This window comes from Dermacentor andersoni, chromosome 9 (genome assembly GCF_023375885.2).
Source record: "Dermacentor andersoni chromosome 9, qqDerAnde1_hic_scaffold, whole genome shotgun sequence".
Classification (NCBI taxonomy): Eukaryota; Metazoa; Arthropoda; class Arachnida; order Ixodida; family Ixodidae; genus Dermacentor; species Dermacentor andersoni.
The window spans coordinates 20,217,562-20,226,808 of record NC_092822.1 but is presented as its reverse complement, the minus strand read 5'-3'; the positions used below and the strand labels follow the sequence as shown (position 1 = coordinate 20,226,808).

The window sequence follows — 9,247 nt, the reverse complement described above, 5'->3', positions numbered from 1 at the left end:
AAATAACTTCGGCGCCAGGTCCAGGGATATGTTTACCACAGGTGTGTTTGAATAGCTAAAATTTTGAATCAAATCGAGTACGTATATTCGAGGCAAACAACCTCCAAATATCGAATCGAATATCTCATTTCTGAACACAGCTAAATATAAAGTTTGCGTAGGGTCCTTTTACTAAACATGAGTCAGACAATGGTATTATTCACATAATTTATTTTGAGGCATACTTATAATATGTGATGTAAATCAGAAATGGACTTCCGGGCAGCTGAGGCGCTTGTAAATGAGAAACGATTGTTTCCACTTATGTTGTGCACCATGGCAATGATAGTAAGGAAAGAAATTTGTTAGATTCATGTCACCAGCACGTCACGAGATATACGTAAACTGCTGAGTACGGTCAAGGAAAAAGCTGCGATACCACAGCAGCATACATGGTTTTGAAGTGATGGAAAGATGGCGCGATTGGACGAAGAATCCATTTGCCTAAACCGAGACAACAGAAAAGCGCTATGGACAGCACAAAAATGAGACATTTATAATGAAGGGCAAAATTTGTTCAGCAGCAGTTATCTGCCCTGTGTGTGTTCGTTTAGAAACTGATGATCTTGCACAGCTACCGCAAATCTCCTGCAGCAGAATCACATGAAACAGTCGTTACTTCTTTTGTTCTCTCCCTTGTGAGGCTCCAGTAACTCTTGCAATGCATTACATATTGCAACCAACTATTGCAATAGTGAGTTCTGAAATCGAATACGAATGGAATAGAAATAACTGATCGGTTCGTATTCGAATATTCGCACACCTCTGCTTTACCCGCCAGAATAAAGTTTCTTCTTGATGGTACAGCATTACGAAAGGAAAATTTGTCGCGTATGAGCCCTGTGCTCAACCTCTTGGCAGCCATTGAGGTTAGTAAGAAATTCACCTAAGCTTTTTATGAAGAGCGACAACAATTTTTATTGCCTCATTATTTCCATTAAACGGCGGGACGTGATACCGCCGTAGGTGGTTCCGTGCACTGGTACGAAGGTGGGCCATTGCTATTGCCGAGTTCTTCGCAAGTGCAGGTCCCGTTGCAGGCACTGGTGTCACCTGGATTGCAAAGCTGGAAACGTGTGGGAAAGAATAAGTGCGCTCTGTTGAGACACGTTCATAAGTAGCCCGGATGATCGTTGTTAAATCATCATTTCATAGTCACAAATTTAATGAAACTGCCTGTTTGTTTTCGAGTGTCATTTCAGGCTGCAATAATTGAGAAAATCGACGTCAGCCTTACATGTGTCTATGTCAGAACTTGAGTAACATTTTTCTAGTTAATACGTCAGACTTTGTCATTACAGGATGTTCTCGCCGACATATTATAAATTTCCAGTTGTCGCGCACTTCGACAAAGTCACTGGTTTCTCAATTTCGATGTATCTATTCGCCTTCTCAGGTTCCAAGTGTATAAAGAGTTTGCATGACGTACAAGCTCCCACAATTAATTTCTTTGCTCGCAAACGTTGTTCTAGTTCTTGTCAAGATTTCTAGGTCATTTATACAGCAATGTGCACGAGTTTTTGAAATGTGTATTGCTTATAATAATTGACTTAATCATACCAACCTGTCAGGGCCCTAATATTTTGTAAATATTCTGTAAATATTGGTCTCTATAAACACAGATGAGTGCGAACCACTACACGTTTCAAAGCTGACAAGCCCACGCTGATGCAACGCCGTCATCAGAACACTACATCCAAGACGCCAGCTCGGATTGTTCTGACATCTCAATGGATCAATCGCTTTTTATGTCAAAAAGTTTAGGCAACGCTGTCTGCTCGACCTGTGTATCATTTCATACATGCCTGCGAAGGGAAACACTAAAGCTGCACGGAAAGAAAGAAGAGTTCACGAACAGGAAAGAAGCCGAAGTACAGCAATATACGTAGATAGTAAAACGTTTTCTTGGGTGATTTGGTTAATAATTGAGAATGTAAAACACGAGCGCGACAAAAAAAGAAGAAAAAAAAAAAGAAAAACAAGGACGACACAAGTACACGGGACAGATGGCAGTCCTATGTACTCGAATCGTTCTCGTTCCTTTCGCGCTCGTGTTTTTCATTCTCAGTTCACTGTAACATAGTACGCTTCGAATTGGTTTAAACTGTCGCCCCTCACCCCTTATTGTCATGTGCGCGAGATTTTTACGAAGTTTAATCTTCACAAGCTGGCAGTATGAATTTCGAAAACAAAAACTAACACAGCAAGCAAAGAAAAATTTAAATCGTATGCGCCGCGGCCATCCGTTTAAGCAAAGCTTCCACTGTTCTTCACGAAAAAGTTCGTTCTTGTTTAGCGACCATATGCAAGTATAAAACACACGGCGTAGTTGGACGCATTTTCACCGTCAAACGCTTCGCACTGCATAATCTTGTGGCGCTCGCTCACGTGCATCCCGACGATGGAATGAAGACATCGTCATGACGACGATGGCCCGACGATGACAGCGTGAAGATGACAGAAAGATTACGACGACATGGCACGGAAGAAATGATCGCAATGACAGGAAGTCGATCAGATGGCGACAACGGCCTGGGGACGCACGCTTGAGAGCAACACGATACGACTCCGCAAGCGCTCCGTCACGTGGCTTTTTTTTTCATATTTCGCGGGCTTTCTTTGCAACCCGGAAAGAAAGGACAACGTGAGACATATAGTAAAGGAAACAACTTAATCGGTGGTTTCTGAAGGCGCTCTACAAATCTGCATATCATACTTGGGGTTCTCAGCCAATAAATAATAAGTTAGGTAATCAAACTTGATTATTTAGTGAGTTTTCGAGAAAGTAAAACATTGTCTGAGTTACTTACTATAGGCTATTGCGAATAGTATGCGTTCGGTTCAATTCGCTTCCGACACGCCTTTCATTTTTAAATTCTCGGCTCAAGTTATGTGGGACACCCTGTATAAGACGAGGCGTCCGAAGTTGCAACAATATACGAGACATCGAGGAATTTTTCTGGTCATGCTCGCGCTACCGAGACGAAAGAAGCGCTCGTCTTGAGAATCTACAGAGGAAAAGCCGTCTGCATGCTTGCCTGAGAGGATCCTTGACCAGCAAAGAAGATGTACGTATTCTTGCATTTGAAACAGACAATGGCCGTGGGGTGACATATACCGAGTGACACTGGAACACGTAGAATTATAAAAGACCAGTAGAAGACCGGTGACATGCTATACTTCTAGATTTTTTTGCCCTTTTCTGTTGTCATCCTGATTTCCTAAGAAGGGTGTAGGATTGGGCTTGTTGGAGAAACATGCTTTTAAGTTTGAATAACGGAAGGAGAGCAGAGGGGACAGAAGAGAGAACAGAATGCTGACTTGCAACCATTGAAAGTCAGCGCTCTGTTCTCTCTTCTGTCCACTCCACTGTCCTTGCTCTGTTGTTCAAACTTAAAACTTAAAAGCAGGTTTTACTGCTTCGGCGCTTTACGGCAGTGAAACAGCCCTAACTGAACACCAATTAGCCCAATCTGCCTCATTTATTTTGTTCAACGTAACACAGTTGAGGGAACGTACTGTAAGGCAGCGTCACAGCTACCGTTCGCAATGAAGAGCAACGTGAACACTGCGTTTGCTTTATAGCGAATTGCCACCTTTTACGTGTTCGCTACGCGTGGGAAACGTGATGCACTATTGCCTTATTAATGCGAACGCCTCTACCAAAAAAGCAGCATGCTTTCGTTCACCCAAGGCTGGCAAGCGCCGAATATACCTTATATGGTCCTTTTTTCGACTGCTTTCGCGTCTTTTTCACGGCAAGAAAGTATGAAGCCGTACGCCCAGCAACAAGTAGTAACTTCGCTTGAGTGTTAAGCGAAAATGAGACACATGTGACATTCACATGTAAATATTATTAACAATATGATATATCTTTATCACTTGCTTCTACAAGTCACGCAACGTTCACTACTTTGTAGCACCTGCATTTATTATTATCCTTGGCGAAAGGGCCTACTTCTCGAATAAATTAGTCTTAACCAGACATGCATAAAGCTGGTTTCGGGTGCAAAAATCAGGAATCATCTCCTTTTTGCCCCAAAACCAAGGGCCTTAATTACATACTGTGCGCAAAAGAACGAGGGAACAAGCAAATAATGACAAAGATGCCTGCGCTCTAACTCCTTCGCGCATCCTTTAAAGTGTAGCTGTACCGACTTGCCTAGCTTGCATTCATTCTACAGGCAACGTGTACTGTTGCCTGATCTGGCAGCCAGATCCCTAATCTCGATCTACGATATATGTTGCCTGATTTATCTTCTGGAGGGGGGGGGGGGGGGAGTTAACCACAGGAAGCCTCAATTTGATACCCTGTATTAGAAAAGGGGAAGGGTAGGGAACGAACACCAGTAAGGTAGAAGTTTAAGGAAAAGAAAGCCTGATTGCAGCACCATCAAGGCAAGTACCACACAGGCACAAAGTCAAAAACATACTAAATGACATTTGGGCAGGCAGTTACTCTATGTGTATCCAGTAACGCCACCAAATGTAGCGACTGTTCCTGAGCCACATAGACCACTCTCCCGTTCGCCCTTAGTTCGAACTCCGTATATATTTAAGCTGCGGACTCGCAGAAAAAATAAAAACTACGTAGTTGATCTCAGGCTTTCATCACGCTTATCAGATATCGACTTATGGTGAACGCTTCTCAAAACGAGAGGCGTATAATGATGTAAGAAGTAAAATAGATTGTAGCACACTTGAGACAGTGTTAGAAATATAGATAGCGTATCCAGAGCGTCGCCGACGGTGTTACATGCAGGATTCGGCAGCACTTTAATGGTACTTCAATTACAAATATGACATTGCTTACTGTTCCGGGATTTAGACACGTAAAAGTACTGCTGATCCGGCTGTCCGTACTTGAGGAGATATTTCTGCAGGAGAAAGGAGCACATATTTATTGTCACCTTCAACCGCGCCGTCGGCCTTGTTGCGCAGACGTGCGATTAAGCGACGGCGTGATAGAAGAAAATACATTAGCGAAGATACGTTGGGAATTAAGGAAACCGAAGCACAACCTTTACAATTCCATAACTTCACCAGAAGCAGATATCATGATTCTGTAAACTACATATCTTAGATCGTCTAAAATGGTCAAATATATTGCAGCATATTACAGCTTATGGGAAAAGGCTGCATTGTTTAAACGAGTTATTCATACCGGCCTAACACATTAGTGAGGCATTTCAGAGCAGTGTAAAACATAAGTCTTGGCTGCATTAGATGCAATAATAAGTACAGTTTAAAGAATTGTGACGCCATATTTAATGCCCAATTACAGAACAGTAAACTTAGTGCTTCAGTTATTCTTGACTAATTTTCAGTTCTTGAAGTTCGTGCAAAAAATTTGCGTTCTAAATGAAAGAAATGTCTGCACCAAGTAACTGGCACTTAAATTAATTCTGAGGATACAAACAAAATGATTTTTTTTCGTTCTCGTGTTTTTGTAGAGAAGTTCGCAAAACAAGGCTCCCTTTTGCATGGTTATTTACCTTGTTGTTTATAATCTCATTGTCTAATATTTCTTCGCGCTGTGAACACCCGTTTCAGCATGTCTTACGAAGCTTGAGTTTTATGGTCGGCCGCATAAGTTCATAGAGATGGCAAGAAATGTAGCGGAACAAACGATCATGGCAATATTTCTTCTGACCTTTCGACAGCAATGTCTCTAGTTGGAAACTATTGCGACAATAACTGACTCTAGAGAAGGATGGAGAAAACATTGAAAGGAAATATCCGAGGATGACTGCCGGAATCCAGCGATGGCTCCCCGGTAGATCTGCTGAAATAAGCATTTTTTATTCTTTATTTACAGAATACTGCATGCCAGCATGTGGCCAGGCAGTAATGGATTCGTTTATACAGTGTTGATAAAAAGTAAAAACATTCAAAGGGAAAAAAGGAAGAGCGTTTTCACAATAAAAAAAGGATGTACGACGTAAGGAATTGCGTAAGGTCCAATAAAATCGATGAGAATTTTTCGAGGAAGAACTAAGAGTGAAGAAAGAATCTACTAGGTACACATCAGTTAGTGTTAGCAAGCCTAACGAAGCCAGGACAGACAGAACTGATCCTTTCTTTACGCGCAGGCTAAACGCAATAAAGCACGCACGCGCAGGCATTTTTATTAAAATGCAGTTATTTCACGGCACAGTTAGTGCCGTGAAAGTTAGTCGGCACAGTTAGTCGAACAGGAATACATCGGTTGGGAGGTTGTTCCATTCATTTATTGTTCTTGGATAAAAGAATAACTTAAAGCAATTTCTGCACTGGAAAATAGGAGTTATCTGGTAGGGGTGATGATTACTAGTGGGTCTGGCTGATAGCTAAAGCTGGATATAGGATGAATTATCAAGTTCTAATTCACGTTTCCAGGGGTAGAAAAACAATTTTAGGCGTGCTACCTTTCTTTGGGATTCCATGGTCAGAATATGATTTTTCATCCTTTAAATGAGATAACGTCATAACGTCCATAACAGTGAACTATACGTCAAGTCGGTTTATGTGCACCAGCTTGTTAATGTTTTTTTTTCCATGAAAGGGCCCCAGATGACGCAGGCGTATTCTAATCGCTACCTTACGAGTGTGTTGAACGCTAAAGGTTTCACGGATGGAGGTGAGCGTTTCAGCTTGTGCCTCAGTTGGCCGAGTTTACGCCGACCAGACGAAGACATTATCGATGTAATGCGACCAGTTCAAACGATTGTTGATTCTTACACCTAAATATTTAGAAGAGTCTGTTTCAGTGACTGTGGATTGCTCAATAGTGTATTGATATGCTAGAGGTTTTTTTTTGTTGTTGTTGTTGTGCTGCGGATATAAACCTTTATTTTTTCATTATGTTTCATTTCCTCGGTATCGCACAAGTCATAAAACGCACTCACAGATTTACTCAGGATTACTTGGTCATTAGCACCGTTAATCCCCTTGTGAAGTAAGCAGTGAACCGTGAACAATTTAATAGTTACACTATCGTCAATGCATGCTTTCATGCCATTAATGTATACTAGGAAAAGTAGCGGTCTGAGCACGCTTCCTTGAGGCTCTCCGTAATTTACGGGGAGGCCCACAGAGCGATTGCCTTCAACATCAAAGAATGGCCTGTGCATACTCAAATATCCCGATATCCAATTTACTAGGTGAAATAGAAAGCCCTCGTTGCTTGGTTTTGTAATCAAACCAAAATGAAAGACCCTGCCGAACGCTTTACTGAACTCGAGGAATGTAACATCAACCAGGCGGACTTCATCAAGAACAGAGGCAAGAGCGCGGACGGTTGCATAGCGACGAAGAAAAGCCTTAGGAATACCTCCAGGACTGCATGCCTTTTTTGGTTTTAGATTTGTTAGCATAAAAAATACACCCTCGTATGTTATCAAATCAGAACTAACATTTTCCGCGTGGTCAGCAACAACCGGAGAGCACTGATTAGACTCAGAGAAGATAGGATGAACGTAATACTTAAATTCGAAAGCCTGTTGTAGCTTATCCTGAATTACTCGTCCATCAATCTTTAAGTGGTCAATAGCTTGGCTCTTCTTAAAGTTCAAGTAGAGCCAACATTTTTCAGGGTCAGTCTGAAGAAATCGTGTCAGGGTGTGGGAGCAATATAACTGCCTGCCTGCTCCAATTTTTTCAGTGAGTGTTTGTTTTAGCTCTTCGAATATTGGTCCAAATTTTTTACTCTTTCGGTATGTTTTACTTCTTTAACGAGATGGTATTATATCCCGATTGATCAAAGAATTTTTTTCGGTCAATCTTCTTCATCTTGTTCGGAATGAAATTATCAATTCAGAAGCGGCAAGTAAATTTAAACTTGTTAATTTAAACTTATTAATTTGAGCCCAAACATAGTTAACGTCATCGCCACAGGTGAGCTCTAATAGCTGTTAGGAGGCATATTGATGGTGTGACGTCGCTACAGCTCCAGGATGGGTTCGCGTGCGAGACCGCATTAAAACGAAACCTTTGCGAGGACACACATTGTGCACTGGTGTAAAGATTGAAACACTATAGGTCACCAGGCGTTCGATTACATGGACTCCGGGATCGGCCCGATATACTTGAACAGGCAGCTGTCCGCATAAAGTGGTATAGGGGAAAGAGCATAGAAATTAAGCTTCGATTTGGCGGAACATGTAAAATCCAGCAAGCGCCTTTCCTTGCGTATAGGGTTGCGTTTGATCAAAAGTGGAATATTTAATCTGAGTCTCTCTTGCGTGCGTGGTTCCCCGTAAATACGCAACCAATCGCGCCATCGGCGGCCTTCTGATAGAAAATCAAATTAAAAGCCTGGGTTTTTACGTGCCACAACCATGATATGATAATGAGGCACGATTTAGTAGGGGACCCCGAACCTTTCTTTAACTACCTGGGGTTCTTTACCACGCACCTAAACCTAAGTAAACGAGTGTTCTTGCATTCAACCTTCCCCAAGACGCGACCGCAGCGGCAAGGGTGGAACCCCAAACCTCGAGCTCAGCAGCAGGACGGCATAGCTACTGCGCCACCGTGGCAGGTAGAGTAGTAGGGAGCAGCTAAGTTATAAACCAAAGTAACTTAGCAAATGAAGCATTGACTGCTGTACTTACATAGTCATGATTGTTATTGCAAAGATTAAGATGAATACAGAATTGGCTGCGGACATCGCAACGCTGGATACTGTAGTTCTTCTCTCGTGAAAAACCGCGAGCTTGCGTTAAAATCTCAGTGTCTTTATACACAGATGGTGACGTAAATACAAGGCAGCGTCCCAGGTATCTCCATTCTTTAATTTTTAAGGGACGTGGTTTTCGAAGAGGAGAACAATTGGAGGCCGGCTTTTCCCGGAAATGTACACACGCACATGACGCGCACATGGCGTAATATATATATATATGCACACTGACACTTGGCCAGCAGACTTTCGTAGAACACAACAGTGCGAACGATATCATCATAAAGAGCTAACGACTAGTAAACCACAGTAGCTGCATTATATGCTTAAAATGGGAGTATGTGCTGTTTCCAGATATATGTGAGAGAATTAAACAACCGAAAGACGGGCAAGTTGGTAAAAATGTGTGTTCTATTGAAAGGTTGCACAGGGGTCTGACTTCTTGGAAAGAGGTTTAAAAGGAGGTTTAAAAGAAAGGAGGTTTAGAAAACTGAATTAACTATGATAGAACATGCAAGTGTGACTCAACGAGGACGTAGAAAGAAACAG

At 42.0% G+C, this 9,247-nt stretch overlaps 1 long non-coding RNA gene across 1 annotated transcript; it reads right to left on the bottom strand.

Annotated features, from left to right (window-relative positions):
• Positions 1-931: 931 nt before the first annotated feature.
• LOC126527200 (uncharacterized) lies at positions 932-8,778 on the bottom strand. The gene is made up of 3 exons (XR_007598737.3): positions 8,634-8,778; positions 4,853-4,916; positions 932-1,105 (listed from the first exon to the last, which is right to left on the bottom strand). It is a non-coding gene; the product is annotated as an uncharacterized lncRNA (long non-coding RNA).
• Between the last annotated feature and the right edge of the window lie 469 nt (positions 8,779-9,247).